General features: G+C 39.1%; 1 protein-coding gene across 4 annotated transcripts in view; it reads right to left on the reverse strand.

The window, feature by feature from the left end:
• Positions 1 to 21,401, reverse strand: part of kdm6ba (lysine (K)-specific demethylase 6B, a) — an 81,036-nt gene that overhangs the window by 35,380 nt on the left and 24,255 nt on the right. For 2 of the 4 annotated variants that reach the window (XM_083541404.1, XM_083541406.1), the window contains one exon: positions 9,780 to 9,831. The gene's annotated coding sequence lies outside the window, so the exon portion shown is untranslated. Of the gene's footprint in view, positions 1 to 1,561; positions 2,225 to 9,779; positions 9,832 to 21,401 lie in introns of those variants that run through there. The other 2 variants (XM_083541405.1, XM_083541403.1) reach the window with 2 other exon arrangements.

Genomic DNA, 21,401 nt, shown 5'->3' on the forward strand with positions numbered 1-21,401 from the left:
CAGTGCAGACACTCACACACCTTTCTGTGTGTGCACATATGCAAAAGAAGAGACGCCCATCAAAGTCAGAGACAAGAGGTACCCTATAAGGCTGTGTCTCTCTTGTAGTAATGGTGTATTCCCTTTATACCAACATGACCCACATTTCAGTCCTCGCTCCATCCAACCTGTACCATCTGCAGAAAAGTGATCTTACTTACTAAATCATTTACAACTGAGAAGATGGGAATGGTAGTCAGACAGGACAAGCCGGTATAGCAGAGAATGCTTTTTTTGTTTAGCCAAGCTACCAAATAAGAATGTAGGAGCCGGCACTTGCCACGCTACACCAGATCTGTTTTCGGAACAGAGACACACGCGCCGGTCTGTTATTGGCTACTGTGAGAACGAGAACTGAGCCAGCACAGAAACAGAGAGTGAGCGAGATTACAAGAGAAAGAGTGGGAGACTGTGGAGGGGGTTGTAATAGAGGATGTTCTGCTGGAGATAATGAATGAATGAATGAATAAATGAATGAAATGATCGGTGAAAGAGAGGGGGCAGTTTAGCAGGACAATCCCCTGGGGGGATAATGGCATACTAACACAGAGTTCAGAGATTTGTGATGTAGGTGTGTGTGTGTGTGCGCGCACGTGTGAGTGGGGATCGTGTTACAACTGATAATGACACTGATGTGAAACATTCTGCTGTTGTTGTTTTTTTTTTTCACTTGTCTAAGTGGTTTGATTTAATGAGGTGAAGACATGACTTACACACCCATGTCCCTGGCACAAGTGTTCATCTTCTCACACATGCACACTCACACACACTCTCTTGATTAATCAGAACACTCCAGGATGCCGGTAAATGATGCAGGCAATGCCAAGCACATATACACACACACACACACACACACACACACACACACACACACATACAAACCATGAACATGCACACAGGAGCCGGAGCACAAATATCACTCACACACACTATGTAGCTAACAATAGTCAGCTGAGTGCTAAGGTTCACATCGATTATCCCACAGTCCAAAGCACAAATGTATTTTTACTCCCTGCTTCTCTTACAGACCATAAAGAATCAAAAACAGTGTACAAACAAAAAATAATAAAAAAACATCAGCCACAAATAAAAAAAAAAAACAGGCAGAAAGGTTAGTCAAGATGCAACCTATGCAGCAAAGTAATCATGCAGTCTGCATAAAAATAAAGGCAAAATGAAAAAAAAAATGTTTTTGAAAAAATAAAAAAATAAAAATTGAAGCGAGAGAAATGTGTGACAGTCCATGTAACCAGAACAGCCTGGACTACAAGCTTCCTTTGTGCAGGATCATTCCTGAAAAGCCGACTGCAACTTTTCTCTCTCTCCGGCTTTGTGACTCTTCCAGATTTGCTGACTTTGCTTGAGTCATGCATGGTTTGTTTAAAACCTTGCTGAAAAAATGACTGACACTACATGAACAAGTCGTGTAAAGAGAACTGACAAGAAAGAAAGAAAGAAAGAAAGAAAGAGAGAGAGAGAGAGAGAGAGAGAGAGAGAGAGACAGGAAGGCAGCGTGGCTTACCGTGGATTTAAATGTCCAGTCCCTGTTCACACAGGCGCACTAATTCCACAGTGTGTATGGGGAGTCGCAACTCGCACACAGTCCAGCTCAGCAAATCTGTGCTCCTGTTTTCCCTTTAAACCAGCAGCAGGATTTTCTACCTACCCCCCTTTCACACACACACACACACACACACACACACACACACACACACACACACACTCGCGCACGCACACACACACTGGCAGCTGCACATATAAACATAAACCATGCGAAAGCTGACAGTCAAGAGGTGAAATTCCACCTGAATGCAAACAAATCATAAATACACACACAACACACAGGATCTCTCTCCTCTCTTTCTTTCCCTTCTTCTGCCTCTCTCACTTCCCCACTCTCTTTTACACATACACACACATACACACACACATGCTCTCTTTCTTTCTGGCTTCTCTCCATTCACCAGTCAAACAAAGAAAGGAGCTGAGCTCTCTCTCTCTCTCTCTCTCTCTCTCTCTCTCTCTCTCTCTCTCTCTCTCACACACACACACACACATACACATACACAGATCTCGTAAGCCCAACCCCCACTGTAGGCCAGCCTGCCTCTCTATTTTTTTCATGCCTATTTCTAAACAGCCCCTCCCCCATGGTCGTCACCCCTCTCCTCTCCTCTCTTGTTGGGAAGTGGAAGAAACACTTCACTCTCTTCCTTTCATTTCAGCAGAAGAATTTAAAGGTGCGGTTTGTCATTTTTTTCACGACCAGCAATAATCATCTAGATGGAAACAGACAATAGGAAAAGTGTGTTCTACAATGTTGCAATGCATGGCAATGGATGGACCTTGCTGGTTTCTTAACTTCTGATTTTTATTATTTCTGGCCCTGAAATAAGCCCCACCCCCAAACAGAAGTGACCTGTTAAGATCGGAACCGCATAGGAAGGAATGCATTATATATTTATGTGTGTGTGTGTGTTTATATATATATATATATATATATATATATATATATATATATATATATATATATATATATATATACACATACACACACACACACACACACACACACACACACACACACACACAGGTAGTTGTCGACTTACAACCAGAATTGGGGCTGACAAATTGGTCGTAACATGATTTGGTCATAAGTAGAGTAGGCTATATGTACAGTACTGTGAAATTATGCCGGAAGCTGATAAAAAAAATAACGTGCGCCGCGGCTAGCGATTGTGGTCGTAAAATCGAATGGTCGTAAGTTGCATAGGTTCTAAGTCGACTAATATATATATATATATATATATATATATATATATATATATATATATATATATATATATATATATATATATATATATAAAAATAAATAAAACAGCATGAATGAAAATTAATGCCAGGAATCCTATCACAGCAAGATATGAGTAGAGCAGCTTTCTAGAAATTATTTGAAGTGTACATAAATGAACAGATGCTGATAGGTTAAAGAGAAAAGAGAACGACTCCCTGGCATTGTTTCAGGTGATAGATTTAAAACACCAGCACAGGGACGGTTCAACAGAAGAGAAGACACAAATTCATTTGTTTGACATGTAAACAGCACCAAATCCACTGTGAGGATTGTTACAGGTCACATCCTGTGTAAAGGTGATTGTGAACAGCCTACTACTGGAAGGCTGCAGTCATAATGGCACAAAGTACGACTGAAATCAGTGAAGATATTCCAATAATTTCCCAATTTTCTGGGGAAATTCTTGCTGTGGACACAACACTTGGTGGAAACACTAATTCACAGCAAATGGCTCTAAAACTCAAGACAAAAGCTAGATGTTTGAGGAGACTGCACGTGCATGGACAGAATGCAGACGTTGCCACAACTGCAAGAATGTGTATGTAGACTTATATGGATGACACCCACACCGTCATGCTTCTATGCAATGTAATGTAGTATGTGTAGGTGCAAAATGCTGGTGCATCTGTGGTAAAGAGTGCAAGGTCAAGAGAGGGAGACTAAAAAAAAAAAAAAAAGCTGTTTTAATCTGCAACACTTATCCTACTGTTATAGGCAAACATAGCTCTTTTAATGTACTCATACATACACAGACAAGTGTGTGAAATCATTACCAGCTATATAAACAATACAAAGAAACAAATCACAAAGCCCTGACTCAGACAGAGAGACAGAAAATAGCTATTTGATCCCCCCCCCATACACTCAGACCATCATCATTAGCATTATTATCTTCTACTTTCAGAACAGCTGTTAACTACAATTCAACAAGGAAACTGAAGACTTGGTTGGTGTGTGTGAGTGTGTGTGTGTGTGTGTGTGTGTGTGTGTGTGTGTGTGTGTGTGTGTGTGTGTGTGTGTGTGTGTGTGTTGGGGGCGGGGGGGTGAGACAGACTAACACATAAAGAAGACCACTGTGATGCTGAACTACACTGTATGTAATTCCCATTGCATTAATTCAATTCCTAGTAGATTTGTCAGCATTCCTGAACTGATGACACATAAAAAGATCTCACAGCTAACACTTTTTTTTAAACATTTAATTTGCTTTTATCCAAAGCACTTAACAAATGAGACACAAAACAATTCAGTGACATGAGTGCTGTGTTACCCTGTGTTCACACTAGCAAGCGTCAGTTCTCTCATTTCACTTTGCAGTTTGTCTCTCGTGGGCTTGTGCGGCTACTGTTACCAATCGTCGGTTGTGTACGCGGAAAGTTCGGCTTCCCCAACTCCAAATATGAGACTGAAGTAGCCAAAATGTTCTCGCTCGACTATAAAACTGGTGTCATTGTGTTGTCATTGATTAAAGTATTTTATACACTGTAGTACTTAATATACTGTACTATAGTATTTTATATACTTATATACTATATTTCAATGAGGTCAGCAAGATGGAGAAATCAAGATGGTGGCACACAGTATCAGTCCTAAGCAGCATCCAAGAACATATTACCCAGACATATCAACATCCATTTTGAATGATCTGATCCCAAGCAGACAGCTGAGACTCATGGCTGGTCACACTTGGCATTCCGAATGCCCGTGACTACTTGTGCCTAGATTTCATGGTTTCTCACTGGAAAAAAAATGCCGTCACACATCTATTATATCAGCCTTCTTTTATATTGATAAGCTGCCAGAAATGTCATGCGAGTTGTACCTCATGCACAGCTTCCAGCCGCTTCAAACTTTTTTATGGCATGGTCTGTTAACAGAAATTATATAAGAGTGTTAAGAAGATGACAGAAGTTAGGAGAAGCAGTTGCTTCCTTCTCTGTCATATTATACTAATGTCATATATGTCTATGATGATACATTCAGTGTAATTTGACTTGGTATTACAAATATGATGTGGTCTTATGTATCCCAAATCACCTCTGAACATGGATTATGATGTGCCTTATACCATGTTCGAACCTGCACTTAGTGCTGAAAATATACAAGTACAGGGTCCCAAACACTGACTAGACGCTTTGCTGTTCATGGAGGAAAAAAAACTAATCACGGTTTGAAGGAATCCGTACTCCAATTTACCACATCCAATGTAAGTTAAATGCAGCAGAAACACGGATAGGAATTAAAGACTGGAGCGTAGTTGGATCAACAGGACAAAACAGCCACTTATAAAAGCAGGCCAGTCTGGCTGTGTTGCTGTGATGTGGATTTGTTAAGTCACTGCTAATACTTACTTTGATAAGATCAATTTATAAATACATTTATTCATTCATTCCTTATTTACTTTCTGCTCTTTGTGTTGCTGAAATTGTGCACTGCCAAGGAAAATATATATGAACAGTGGTTACATAACACCGATTAATGTGTTCCTGTGTGTTGGTACAAACACACATGAGTCACTAAACATTTTCATGTAAAAGATCAAAACTCCTTCATGCTTACTGCTTTCTGAAATTCCCAAATGTAACGAATAACAGTTCAGTTCTAATAGAAACATGGAACAGGTTTAAACAATGTCCTCTAAATAACTTTGAACAAAAAAGAGGGTGGTACAAGAGCAACAGTATTTGCAAATACAGTGAGGGTGTGTGTATGATTGAAGGAGAGTCAAGGTGCTCGGTGATGTCTTACTACCATATAACATGATGTGTTGTAACCAATGTTAACCCAACAAAATATACCCAACAAACTCGTCTCTATCCAGACAAGTAGAAGTAATAGAAATAGGGGGTATAAGCATGGAAGTAGAGGTGTAAGGACAGGAAGCATGCTTTTTCCTATTCCCCAAAGAAAATACATTTCTCTCACTCTGCACCTCACCTCACATCGCTTCTGCTTTTCTTTTATTTCTCAGTTCTGATTAATTGCCAATTAATGTTTAACAAGCTACAGCTGTGCCCAATTAGTGCTGGAAAGAGACGTCTCTTACAGAAGCCGTAGCTTCATACAGTTTCTTTTATTTGAGGCTCACAGTTAAACATTAATTCTGCAGATGTGTTTTTCTGTGACTAAAATTTCACCAAAACATTAGTCATTTCCCCACATGTCCACACAACAATAACATGTTTATAACATCTTCATAAGCCGTATCACAACTGAATTGACACATACAGTGGGTACGGAAAGTATTCAGACCCCCTTAAATTTTTCACTCTTTGTTATATTGCAGCCATTTGCTAAAATCATTTAGGTTCATTCTTCTTCCTCATGAATGTACACATAGCACCCCATACTGACAGAAAAACACAGAATTGTTGACATTGTTGCAGATTTATTAAAAAAGAAAAACTGAAATATCACATGGTCCTAAGTATTTAGACCCTTTGCTCCGTATTTAGTAGAAGCCCCCTTTTGATCTAATACAGCCAGGAGACTTTTTGGGAAAGATGCAACAAGTCTTTCACACCTGGATTTGGGGATCCTCTGCCATTCCTCCTTGCAGGTCCTCTCCAGTTCTGTCAGGTTGGATGGTAAACGTTGGTGGACAGCCATTTTTAGGTCTCTCCAGAGATGCTCAATTGGGTTTAAGTCAGGTCTCTGGCTGGGCCATTCAAGAATAGTCACGGAGTTGTTGTGAAGCCACTCCTTCGTTATTTTAGCTGTGTGCTTAGGGTCATTGTCTGTTGGAAGGTAAACCTTCGGCCCAGTCTGAGGTCCAGAGCACTCTGGAGAAGGTTTTTGTCCAGGATATCCCTGTACTTGGCCGCATTCATCTTTCCCTCGATTGCAACCAGTCGTCCTGTCCCTGCAGCTGAAAAACACCCCCACAGCATGATGCTGCCACCACCATGCTTCACTGTCTCCACACATACCGCTTAGAATTTAGGCCGAAAAGTTTTATTTTGGTCTCATCAGACCAGAGAATCTTATTTCTCACCATCTTGGAGTCCTTCAGGTGTTTTTTAGCAAACTCCATGCGGGCTTTCATGTGTCTTACACTGAGGAGAGGCTTCCGTCGGGCCACTCTGCTATAAAGCCCCGACTGGTGGAGGGCTGCAGTGATGGTTGACTTTCTACAACTTTCTCCCATCTCCTGACTGCATCTCTGGAGCTCAGCCACAGTGATCTTTGGGTTCTTCTTTACCTCTCTCACCAAGGCTCTTCTCCCCTGATAGCTCAGTTTGGCCGGACGGCCAGCTCTAGGAAGGGTTCTGGTCGTCCCAAACGTCTTCCATTTGAGGATTATGGAGGCCACTGTGCTCTTAGGAACCTTAAGTGCAGCAGAAATCTTTTTGTAACCTTGGCCAGATCTGTGCCTTGCCACAATTCTGTCTCTGAGCTCTTCAGGCAGTTCCTTTGACCTCATGATTCTCATTTGCTCTGACATGCATTGTGATCTGGAAGGTCTTATATAGACAGGTGTGTGGCTTTCCTAATCAAGTCCAATCAGTATAATCAAACACAGCTGGACTCAAATGAAGGTGTAGAACCATCTCAAGGATGATCAGAAGAAATGGAAAGCATCTGAGTTAAATATATGAGTGTCACAGCAAAGGGTCTGAATACTTAGGACCATGTGATATTTCAGTTTTTCTTTTTTAATAAATCTGCAACAATGTAAACAATTATGTGTTTTTCTGTCAATATGGGGAGCTATGTGTACATTCATGAGGAAGAAGAATGAACCTAAATGATTTTAGGAAATGGCTGCAATATAACAAAGAGTGAAAAATTTAAGGGGGTCTGAATACTTTCCGTACCCACTGTATATATACACACACACACACACACATATATATATATATATATATATATATATATATATATATATATATATATATATATATATATATACATACATATATATATACATATACATATATATATACATACATATATATATACATATACATATATATATATATATATATATATATATATATATATATATATATATATATATACACGTATACACACACACACACACACACTTCTGCACAGAATTCTAAATAATTATATCTTTCTTAAACCTCTATCACTTTTCTCTCCTTTTTCTTCTTTTTTTTTTTTTTACATGTTGTATAATGTTTAATACTGATGTAGTTTGCCTGGATTTAATTGTAGAAACCATCACTGACATCTGTATATTTGACAAATAATACTTAAAACTTGAAACTATTACATGACATTTCTTACAATTTTTTTGACAAAAGCTCAGCTTTTAAATATTCAGAGTATACTAGCATAGTTACTAGAGTTATCGCGCCAAAAAAACATGTTTGAGTATCAACATCAATATCGAACATGTGCTTATTTAGACCCAATTTGTAAAAGGATTATTTAGAAAATTAGATTGTTTTATGGTTCACTGCACAATACTTTGGAATTGCCAAATTATCCACCTGGGTTTTTGTGACTGCCATTGTCAGCAAGCAGTTCCTGACCATGTAGCTTAAAACTATCGAGTTAAATATACTGAATATATGTACGTGTGTGTGTATATGTGCGTATGTTTTAGGGCTGTAACGATTCCTCGAGTAATGAAGCACTGAGGCTAATTATTTGCCTCAGTGCTGTGTTTAGTCTATTTAACTACACACGGAGCATTGTGTTCCCCACAGACCATTATTACTGACACACCACCCGCTAAACTCTGAAACGCTCTGGACAGGTAACACAGGAGACGCTGCAGAATAAAAAAAAGGAGGAATAGGGAGAAAACAGCGAGGGGCAAGAACATTCACATGAAAGCCTACTTCCTTCTTTTTTCTCGCAATTTGAACTTTATTTCTGACAATTCCGCCTTTTTTTCTTGCCAATCTGGCAGCATCACCCCCTCTGTAGTGCCAGAAAGCTTTTACGCGTTAAACATGAAATCAGCTACAATCAATAGAATCGCATGATATCAAACTAAGCCTCTGATTCCTGGAGAGAACTCTGTCTAACAAGATCAAGCAGAGGAACCCTTATACACCAACAGCTTCAAACTTCGGGCCGACAACATGGTCACTGGTGGATGCACCACAAATGTTGGATGTTAACGAGAAGTAAAGTTGCGTGAAATAAGTCAGAATGGCATTAAAAAAAAAAAAAATTTGAAAAAAAACTTTTTCATGTGACGGAAACAGGCGTCCATAAGATTCAAGCCAAAGACAACGACAGAAAGTTTGGGATTATTAGAAACTAAAACGAAGAAAACACTGTACAGTGTGTTACTTTTTTAAGAGTAATCTAAAATGAATTAATATTTTTTTTTATTTTTTTTTTTTATAATTTATAGTTGTTGTTTTTTTTGTATTTGCATTTTGATGTAATATGCCAATCAAATGCATTAAATGGGTTTAGTTTTCACAGATATTCTTGTACGCAATTTCACCAATTAAATGTTGTAATCTTGTTCATTTTAAAACACCAGTCTAATTTTCTCCTGTATATTTTGTATTGCTCTTTAATAAAGAAAAAGTACTTCTTATCCGATTACCCAATTGATCGTTAGAATAATCGGTGGAATACCTTTTTACAAAAAAAAAAAAATCGATAGCTCCAGCCCTGGTGTGTTTCACATTTATCAAAATCTGATACTTCGACCCATCTGTTTTGTGTGTAGAAGAAGAACTATAACATCCAAACAAAAGTGTGTGTGAGTGTGTGTTATATCAAGTGTCCCGCTGCACATTTCCGCTATCCAACTTGGTTGTGAGTGCATCGATAATCTATTAATGCAATGATGCACTCGAACACACACACACACACACACACACACACACACACACACACACACACACACACACACACACACACACACAAACACAAAAAGGTCTCCTCTTACCTACCAGTGGTCTGTTGTCCTCTTCCTGTATGGGAGTGGCTCCTTCCTGGCCCTGCAATTACAGGATATACAATCTGTTAACAAACACATGAAAACCATTTGACCAGAAAGAGCCACTATGCCAAACACACACACACACACACACACACACACACACACACACACACTCAGTTTGTGAAGGTTGTGCAGAGTTGTCATTATCTACGGTCAGTCACAGTCATAAAGAGCACTTCTATACTCCTCTACAGCTGGGAGTGTGTGCAGATGACCAGAGGCCCTAAACCCTGTACTTAAACACACACACACACACACACACACACACACACACACACACACACACACACACACACACACACACACACACAACTCAGATACAATTATCTTATACATGCAGATAGATATAACACTATTGGACAAGAACAGTCAGCACAGTTCTATTCATGCCAGAATGAAAATAAATTAGATGACGCACAAACCAACACACACACACAATTAACCCTAAAGCAATGGATTTAGTGTCATTTATCATTAACTTTAACTGTAATTGTAGTTAATTAGATCAGACATAATTAGTATAAAGCATTATTTGGACAAATACATAATTTCTAATTTCCATATCCTTAAAATGATATAAATAAGCTATTACAATACAAAGTTTGTATTAATAAACGTTTCCTCTCATTTCCCAGAAAACAGTGGGGATTTATAAATTATGAATGAGTGTGTGAATGTGCAGTGTACTCAGTGATGGACTGATGTCTCATCCAGGGTGTATTTTCCACCTTAAACCCAGTGTTGCCAGGGTTAGCCGTCGGCCTACAGCGACCATGATCAGGACAAAACATTTAGCAGTCAATGGTGGTGTTCAATAGGGTAATAGAATATCACACTGTGAGGGGGAAATGGATTATTCAAGATGGCTGCCCACATTACATTTCAGCATCCAGGTACATGGTGAGAGACATTTTGCTTATGTTAATAGTTAAACTGAAGGGCTGTATGCTGTATGATGCATTAACTAAAGCTTATAATTGAGTACTTTGGAAACTTTAACTATGAACGCCACAGAAAACGCCACCTCGAATCAGAAAGTCAGGAAGGTCTCCTTAGTACCAAATTCAGGAAGTGACATCAACCTGTTAACAATAAAGCACTTTTTTTTTTTCTTAAGTTATGAAGTATATACAATTATTTGCCTTCATTTAATTATTATACAAAAGATATTAGTTACACTATAGGTCCAAAAGTTGTGGACTTCTAATCAGCACACCCAAGTTCTTTTTGAGTATCTCAAGCCTGAATTTGAAGCTCCTTTGACCTTATCATAACTTTTATTCTTTTGTGAAGGATCTGCTAAATTTTGGAGTATGGCTGTAAGGATGTGTGCTCATTCAGTCACAAGAGCATCAGTTAGGTCAGACACTGAAGTTGGGTGAAGAAGGCTGGGGTGCATACCAGTAAATCCCAAACGTGTACAGTGGGGTTGATGTCAGGGTTTGGAGCAGGACGCTTGAGTTGAGAATGACATTGTCATTCTGAAACAAGCAAAGTAATGCTACAACAAATTCTCCACAACTGTGTGCTTTCAACATAGTGGCAACAGACTGAGGAAGAAGGTGTCCACAAACCTTTATCCAAATAGTGTATCTGGCCAGATAATTATTATCACAATAAGATAAACATGAAAGCAATGATTTTACCACATTGTAGCTTGAACACAGAAATAGAAAAGGTGCAATTCTGAGTTCTGACTTACTACTTCCTAGTCAAACACAGTATTGACTATTTTAACACTAAAGTCCTATCAAATGTGCTGGTTTTATTGCCCACATTTGGCAAAATACTGAATACTGAAGTTTCATATTTGCCTGAATTATTTGTTATGAACTTTACTTTCCCACCTCTCACACCACATACTGCAGAACTGAAAGTATAGAAGTGTGACCCTTCTCATGAGGTGAAAAACCAGGATCAGCACCACTTCCTGTTCAGACTAGAGGGACAGAGTCGGGTGACATTATGGCATAATGGCATCACTGTGGCTGTATGTTGCTTTAATTAACAATCTCCACAACAAGATCTCCCTCGATTGCTCAAACACACACACACACACACACACACACACACACACACACACAGAGATGTTTTGCACAGTGTGGGTATTAGTGCTCTGTACGTGTTCATGAGGAGAGAGGAATTTGGCTGGTGTTTTTCAAGCGCCCCCCCCTTTCTGCTCAGCCTGGAGAATGTACACATGCATGCTGCACAGCTGGCCAAACACACACAAACACACACACACACACACACACACACACACACACACACACACACACACACACACACTCTTGCATGCCTGTGTATAAGCATGCACACATACACAAAAAAATTAATATTCAATTACATTATTGTTTGGTTTCCACCACTCAATTTTTTTTTGTTTAGGAATGTGTCTCCTTTGTTTGGGGGCTGAAAGTAATGTCCTCACCCTATTTTGGCAGCATGATGGTTTGCTCCACTATGTGGAATGTGCAGCAGGAACAGCTTGCATTTAACGAGAGGGTGGAGCGATCCACGACAGGGCTGGAGAGTTTATCCGGAGCACAGGGCGGGGTTGGGGGTGAACGGGTTTACGGGATATTTTTAGCCTTGCCATTTCTGCTCCCGCCATGATAAAACTGTCACAGCAAGAAGCACAAAGTGGACACACACATACGTTTACAAATATATTTATCCATGCATCCCTTTATCCATTCATCTATATAATCTTGCCATGTCTTGCCTTTCACCTCACCACTCTCTCAAGGTGATGAAAATTCCCACTTAATCAGGGAAAAATCTTCTGCATCCTCTAAATGCTTTAATGTCTGAGTGCATTGGATCAATGTTGTGTGTAGACTTCTACATCAAAGAAGAAGGATTACAAAAAACCGAAATGCCTATTTGATACTGGTAAACATATAGCTCCGACTCCAGCTAGAAGTTCCACACAGTGACTCCAAAACAGATTTAAACATCCGAACCAGTAAAGGAAAAGCAAATACTTCCTGCTGCTTTTGGTTAAAAGCATACACACAGCTGTAATACGATGCAACCATCAGTCTTGATCATGTATATCATGAGTATCATGTATTTTCTGTTATTACCAGTTTAAAGTTCAACCATAATATGCCTGGCAGATTAATAAATATTAGTAGGCCAACGTTACAACACATTTCTATTGGTTTAAGGCACAAGGCAGGGTATAAAATATGTTTTTCTGCATGTTCTTTCTTTCTAGGCTTTTCTACTACTCTTTTGCTTTAGTTGCTATGGTGATGCAAGTAACTTCTAAGGGCCCAATCAGCTGACTGCTTGCAAAAAGCGAGAGAAAAAAAAAAAAAAAAGCTAGCAAACTGTATAGCATGAGGGCTTCACAATGCTGCAGTGGATAGTATTGGCATCTAAAGGGGTTCCTGGTTCCATCTTGCACTTCAGTCTCATGGGTTTCCTCTCACTTTAAAAAATGGCCGTAGACAAACAGGCTTAACTTCCCCATGTTACCACTAGTGACTGTGTAAGATATCATGCACTGAACTGCTTTCCATTCATAATGCATTTTGTCCTCAAAGCCACAACCTGCTGAACAGTTTTGTAATTCACTTGTCTAGTTTTCTTTCTTAAATGCAATAACTGTGGAGCATTACTATATGTATAGCAAACGATCCTTTAATCCTTTAATGAGGCATCAACCTCTATGTGCAACGCTGTTAAAGCATCACAAGATAGAAAAAAGAGCTGTGAGAGAAGGAGGAGTGCGTTGTAACATTTGAGCAATGCACATTTCTGCACATTTCTTTGTCTTGTGTTGATGTTAAACTGCTAGCAAATGATTTATTGCTTCAACTCAACATCTATTTAACTAACGTACAAATATATATAAAAATAATATATACCACACCTCATGTAAAAAGCATTCTACCAACCCAATGATTTGCGCTTAACCTTTCGCCATAAGGCAGAATGCTGAAAACTCATGAGTCATCTCATGAAAATAATGATACGACTGCTTTCTTTAAAAGGCATATAGGTAAAGTGCCTACAATAAAATATAAGATATAATGTATATTTATAACTATATGATTGTTGAGGTAAGGAATAAACCGTTACATCATTAATACATATATAAAATGTCTCTGGGAAATCTGCAATTGGACATGATCCAAAATGTCAGTTTGTGTGTAAAATGGTTATATATTTACTCTGCAAACATTTAAGGCCGGGTTGCTAGGACACCTGCTTGGGGCACGTGCTGAAGCGTGACAGGATGGGACGACCTTTTTGACCTCAGCAGTAGCTGGCTTTTCATGTCTTCTCGGCTTCTCTCTAATGCTTGGCCTTTACCCTCCGACCCTGGAGTAAGCATGTGGAGAAGCTCTGTGCGTGAGTGAGTGATTAGGAGTGGTGATGAAGGATAAAACAGAGAATGAGCGATGATTAGGCAGAAAACATGCAGACAGGCGAGCACGCAAAAGCAGATTTTGCGTACACTTGATTTTTATGGACTTTCTGTTTACAACTCTATATATCGTGCATTATTCAGGGTGCAGCAACGCTGTAATGGCTTGTCAGCGGAAAAGCTAACATCGTTACCCATAATACCACATTGCACAGTGATTTCAATAAGGTTGAATTTTACTTGATGACCATTAAATGCTAATGAGGTACAGGGACGGGACTTATTAATGGTGCGTTTATTACAAAATATAACTTTTAATACTTCATTTTGTTCGATTTAATTATTAGAATTAATTCATTAACATTGGATTCAGTTTGATGCAGCTGCTACTGCTAACCTGTGTAATCCATCTACACAGAAGTGTATGTACAGTAATTAGAGTACACATGTCTGCAAAAAATTGCGCACCATGTATGTAATTGATCAAACATAGCACACACCCAGGTTTCTTAGTTCCAACTTAAAAGTGCGCTAAAAATAAAAAAACACTCGGATCATGAATAATCAAACAGCATTGATGTTGAACAATGTGGCAGATACACATCCGGTAATATACACATCTTCAGATCCTGTTTGCATCAACACCGTTCAATGTAAAGTTTTAAACCTGCCCTATCTCGATCTGGCCCACAAACCCTATTAAATGCACTTAATCAGCTGAGTCAGACAGCAACAGCCACTGCACACATACACATACACACACACACACACACACACACACACACACGTACATCTGAATCCACTAAAGGTTTAAATACACCCGGAGAGGTAGACAGGCACATGCATGTGTGAGCATCTGGAATCTCTTAACAAAGACACAAAGAGTTACTATATGTGGAAGATGAATATGGCATTTTGTGTGTGTGTGTGTGTGTGTGTATGTGTGTGTGTGTGTGTGTGTGTGTGTGTGTGTGTGTGTGTGTGTGTGTGTGTATCTAAGTCTCTAATGGTCAGTTGTTTTGATAACTTTTGGGTGTGGGGTCACCCAACAAGGCAATAATGACAGAAAGAAAGAGGAGTAAGAAAGCGAGCAGTTTTGGACATATATACAAACACAAACCACATGCAGCTGCTCCCTCTCTGTCAAAGTGGGCGATTGTGCCCAACACCTCTCCCTCACTCAGTAGAGGCTTTTCATACCTTATATACACAATTTATGTTTGAGTGTGTGGATTTACAATATATGTTTATAAATGCACATTAAATCTCATGCTCCCATACACACATTATTGCACATGTATAACACCCTGAGAGAACACAGAGCTGATGGGGGTTTAAACGCAGAGCAGCTTTATACTGTTACAGCATGATTTTAATACTGCTCGTGTAAGTCCGAAATACTGGACATTTTTATTGCATGACAAATGACTGGAAATTCTATTCCAGCTTCATATAATTCAGACTAAATTTGACATTCAAGCCCAAAGATGCAGGTTTCTTTTTCTTTCTTTTTATAAACACACAAGCTGGCTTTCAAGGGGATCTGCGTGATAGAGAGAGGATGAAGGATCAAGCAAGGAAGGAAGTCAATAATCCAAAGCACACACCTAAAATCAAACACACATCCCCACAGCTAAAACAGTGGTGCCGATTGACGGAGAGGGCTGGAAGCTCCTCCCACTACAGACACCTATGACTGTGATGGCGTCAGGGTGTCTAATCCACTCCCCTTCAACATGTTCTGGAGAGACAAGCGAGATTATAATTATGTGGTTTGCCTTCATCTGTTTTTACATTGCACAAGAGATTCATATGCTTTTAACACATAAGACTACCGTTGTTCTTTTTTCTTTATTAGTTCTAACATTCAGACATGTACGGTGTGATTTTGCCAATACAAGCAGTAAAACTGAAAAAGAAAAATTATAATAATTTCCTATCCATTGGCATTTAAGTGCTTTTTTACCACGTGGAAGCGCTGATAGATTTCTTGTCACACTAATGAAATACTCTGAAATTGAAATTGAAACCAACGAGAAAAAACAGACAGAGTATGTGGTGTAGGAGGTCATGTGTTTGAGGTATTTAGTTTATTTAGCCTGCTCTTGTGTTGCAAAAATGTGAGCATAATTCCCATTATGGTGTGCCACTCACACACACTAATGTTATTGTTTTACTAACAGCTTAATGTCCTTTGCACTTCCTAAATATATACAAGGCTTCTCCATGCTTCTTTCTCTCACTGACTCACTATAACATACCAATCTATTTCCATAAAGATCTAAGGTCTGTATAAGAAACTTTTGCAGGGTGCTGTCAGCAGCAACAGCTGCTATTGTCTGCTCTGGTGTTGGGGCACAGCCATGCAGACTGCATTTTGCATGCGGGGGCAGGGATCTGTCTGGTTGTCATGTGATTTCTGAAAGTCCTCGAAACTATTGGCATGTGTGAACGAGGAGAGTTTCCTTAAAAAGTAATTAGTGTGGTCTCTCTCTGTATTGTTGCCTATAACAACAACAAAATCCTTTCAATCGAACAATCAGAGCGAAATAAATGGAATCTAAATGTGCTAGAAGTTAAAGCAGTTAATATTTAAAGTTCTAACCTTCCTTACTTTATTCATGCCAACAACCAGTAATGCTAACATATTAATGTTACTTCTGCAAGATCTCACTAGCGCAAATGAGACGTTAATTCTGGTGGTACCAAAATTCCCAACAAAGCAATCAGTTGAATTTCTATGTGCTTATATGGGACAGTATCATAGCTTTCATAAGGAATACAATGCGCTGTTATAGGATACTAATCAGCAGTGGGGTGGTGTCACACCTTTATCTTACCAAAATTGGGCCTTTCTACATGAAGCAATTTTACATCTTATGCTTATCAATGCTAACAATTTCTTGTTTAAACAACAGCAAGTCAATCATCTGATTCATTGACAGTTACATTAGCTTTATAGAACATCCACAAAACAAGTTCCTATTATCCTTTGTGTTATAACAGCTATAAAAGCTGTAATTCACCAATTTCTTCTATTCGCTTTCACGTGTAAAGTAAAAAATAAACTGCTTGTCATTTCACGGAGAAACCACGAAGCCCTCTGGCCTGAATATTTCCAACCTGACTCCTGACTACTACAAGGTAACACTACCTTCTAGAAAAGAAAAATAAACATATCAGAAACCCTTCCTACAGAAACCCAAACCAACCTTTACACACAATACCTGTATAGGCACTAGAGAAATGAAAACACATTAGAACAAGGGCATTAATATGTTGTACACTTTTGCTATTATGTTCTTTCTGACATTCCAAACATTTTGTTATTTTTCTTCTGCTCAGCAACAGAGAAGAGAATATTATAGCTTAAATACAGACCTAACCATCAAGGTTAAACTCCTACAGAATTGCATTGTTGCAGAACTTTTGATTTGACAGATGCTTTTTTTCACAGAAATTCACAACTGATCTGAGCAGTAAAAAAAAAATAGTCTAACCTTGTTCAAGACTCCAACAATGACAGTCTGGCAGTGCAGGCATTTAAGCTTCTTTCTACCGTCTGAGCCACTATTGCCGTATAGAACATTAAGAATAGAAATTAGATTTATGAAAGGATCTACACTAGATATGTCCTGACAATACATGGGACACATGTCTGCTGAAAATGTAGTAATAAATCCTGGCTATAATTTATTAGCCATACCTTCTCACACTCATCATAGTGAAACTAGCTAACTAAATATTATCCTTTTTTATCCTGTTTTATGATATGCAGCAAACTCTTGTGCTAAGGGGTAATGTAAATATATTTAAAAGCATAGCGTGTTGCTAAGTGGCTAACACCTCAGACTACTGTTTGGAAACCCTCAACTGCTCATTTGTGTTCTCTCCAAATTGTAATTTGCTTTGGATCAAAGCATCATAGTAAATCTGCTCACTGTAAGCCCAATGCTTGGATCAATCATTATCACATGTTCATATTAAATCCAGACCTACAGTTACACTGGCTGCATTCACAAATACCACAGCTAAAGCAGCAGTCAGTGGAAATGGGTTACCAGATGTATGCAGCATTATTGTGCGTGTGCACGTGTGTCTTGCGTGTGTGACTTCAGTGGTTTAGACTCATTAGGGTGGCTGGTGTAACCTAATTAAAGCCCTACGGAGGGACCACCCATCTCCATTGCCACCCAGGGACCTCTCACTTTACAAGGTTCACCATGGGTGGTGCAGGCTGGCGTACAGTAAAAACAAGAAAAATGTATTAACTCAAATATGCAGTAGTTTCATATGAGGCAACACGCAACGACATACATACACGCACACTAAATACAGTGCCACACAGTGGCCACCACAGCTGCAATGAAGCGTGCTTGTGTGTAAGCATTCCCAAAGAACAAGAGAGGGAGGGCATGTGTCTGCTGGAGATAGTAAGCATCAAAGGAAAATGCTATCAGAGATAGTGATGGAGAGGGAGAGTGCCAGCTGGGTGGAGGGAGGAGGTAAGTGAATGAGTGAGCTGGATGGAGCCCAGCTTTGTCTACGCTGTGCCTCCAGGGAGCTGTGTGTGGCACAGGCAAGGCAGCCTGCTCCTCTGGAGATGAGCCAGGCCACACGCAGGGGCTGAGTGCTCAAGAAATCCCCTGGCTGAAAAGGGGATCACCAGGCCTCAGGCCACACACACACATGAACAAACGCATGCATGCGCTGCCCTCAAGCCCTAGCATAATACAATACTAAGCTCATGTCAGTTAGGCTTAGACACATATGTGCATGTACACAGACATGGTGCCTGAAAACTCACAATGAATCCACTACTGCCCTGGCCTTTACACACAGAACTCACACACACACACACACACACCTATCCATCCATCCATCTATCTATCTATCTATCTATCTATCTATCTATCTATCTATCTATCTATCTATCTATCTATCTATCTATCTATCTATCTATCTATCTATCTATCTATCTATCTATCTATCTATCTATCTATCTATCTATCTATCTATCTATCTATCTATCTATCTATCTATCTATCTATCTAATGAAATAGTAGCAAGAAACAGGACAGGGAGATTTTGTTGGAAAATGACTCTTGTAACTTGGGTTACAAGTTATAGCCTGATAGCTCTAAATAGTGTTATCATAATACATTAATATTACGGCTGTCAATAATTTAAAAGATTGAATAGCGATTAATCGCTTGATTGTCATGTGTTACCTGGTGGTAAATTGCAACTTAATTGCACATTTTTATCTGTTCTAAATGTACCTTAAATGAATACGTTTTATGTGTTACTACACTTATCAACATGGGCATGGACAAATATAGATGCTTTATATAAAAGTATGTTTATTAGTAGTAAACCAGACTCAACATGGAGCAGGAGGACAAAATATTCTTGTAAATGTTTTAAAGTAATTATAATGTTTTAAATTGCATAAATCATCAAGACAGCAAAAGGAGCTTTTGTTTCCACACGGACAGTTTTAATTGCGCCATAACAGATTTTGGTGCTTGATTTGAGACTTGGCGCATCAGTAAAACAAATGTTTAGCGATTAAAAATAATTTTAGGTGGAGTTTCTTTTTTTTTAAACATCTGAGTAAAAAAAGGGCGTCGTGAATAAATGTGTGTTGAGTTAAAGGTATTAATTTCACCTCTTTTATATTTATATCTTTAATGAAACAGAAATGCGAGCTGCAACAATCGCGCGTTAATAAAATTAGTGTCGTTAAAATGAATTTGCGTTTACGCGTTTCTTTTGACAGTCCTAAAAAATATATACATAATAAATTACTGCCGGTGCGTGTATGCACACAACTCAGAACAGCAAGCGTGGATGTCTGTCGCTCCAGAGCGAATCACTTCATTATTTTTTGTACGATTCACCATCTGAGCTAATGTGATGTTTCCTTATGGACAGTAAAGATGTCTGCATCATTTTAATCCACTCCAGTATTCACATTTGCTGGATATATATATATATATATATATATATATATATATATATATATATATATATATATATATATATATATATATATATACAGTGAGGAAAATAAGTATTTGAACACCCTAATATTTTGCAAGTTCTCCCACTTAGAAATCATGGAGGGGTCTGAAATTGTCATCGTAGGTGCATGTCCACTGTGAGAGACATAATCTAAAAAAAAATCCAGAAATCACAATGTATGATTTTTAAACTATTTATTTGTATGATACAGCTGCAAATAAGTATTTGAACACCTGAGAAAGTCAATGTTAATATTTGGTACAGTAGCCTTTGTTTGAGGTCAAACGTTTCCTGTAGTTTTTCATCAGGTTTGCACACACTGCAGGAGGGATTTTGGCCCACTCCTCCACACAGATCTTCTCTAGATCAGTCAGGTTTATATCCTGTCGCTGAGAAACACAGAGTTTGAGCTCCCTCCAAAGATTCTCTATTGGGTTTAGGTCTGGAGACTGGCTAGGCCACGCCAGAACCTTGATATGCTTCTTACAGAGCCACTCCTTGGTTATCCTGGCTGTGTGCTTCGGGTCATTGTCATGTTGGAAGACCCAGCCTTGCCCCATCTTCAATGCTCTAACTGAGGGAAGGAGGTTGTTACCCAAAATCTCGCAATACATGGCCCCGGTCATCCTCTGTGCAGTTGCCCTGTCCCATGTGCAGAAAAACCCCCCCAAAGCATGATGCTACCACCCCCATGCTTCACAGTAGGGATGGTGTTCTTGGGATGGTACTCATCATTCTTCTTCCTCCAAACACGTTTAGTGAAATTATGACCCAAAAGTTCTATTTTGGTCGCATCTGACCACATGACTTTCTCCCATGACTCCTCTGGATCATCCAAATGGTCATTGGCAAACTTAAGACGTGCCTGGACATATGCTGGTTTAAGCAGGGGAACCTTCCGTGCCATGCATGATTTCAAACCATGACGTCTTAGTGTATTACCATCAGTAACCTTGGAAACGGTGGTCTCAGCTCTTTTCAGGTCATTGACCAGCTCCTCCCGTGTAGTTCTGGGTTGATTTCTTACCTTCCTTAGGATCATTGAGACCCCACGAGGTGAGATCTTGCATGGAGCCCCAGTCCGAGGGAGATTGACAGTCATGTTTAGCTTCTTCCACTTTCTAATGATTGCTCCAACAGTGGACCTTTTTTCACCGAGC

Source organism: Silurus aristotelis, assembly GCF_946808225.1.
Source record: "Silurus aristotelis genome assembly, chromosome: 5".
Lineage (NCBI taxonomy): Eukaryota > Metazoa > Chordata > Actinopteri > Siluriformes > Siluridae > Silurus > Silurus aristotelis.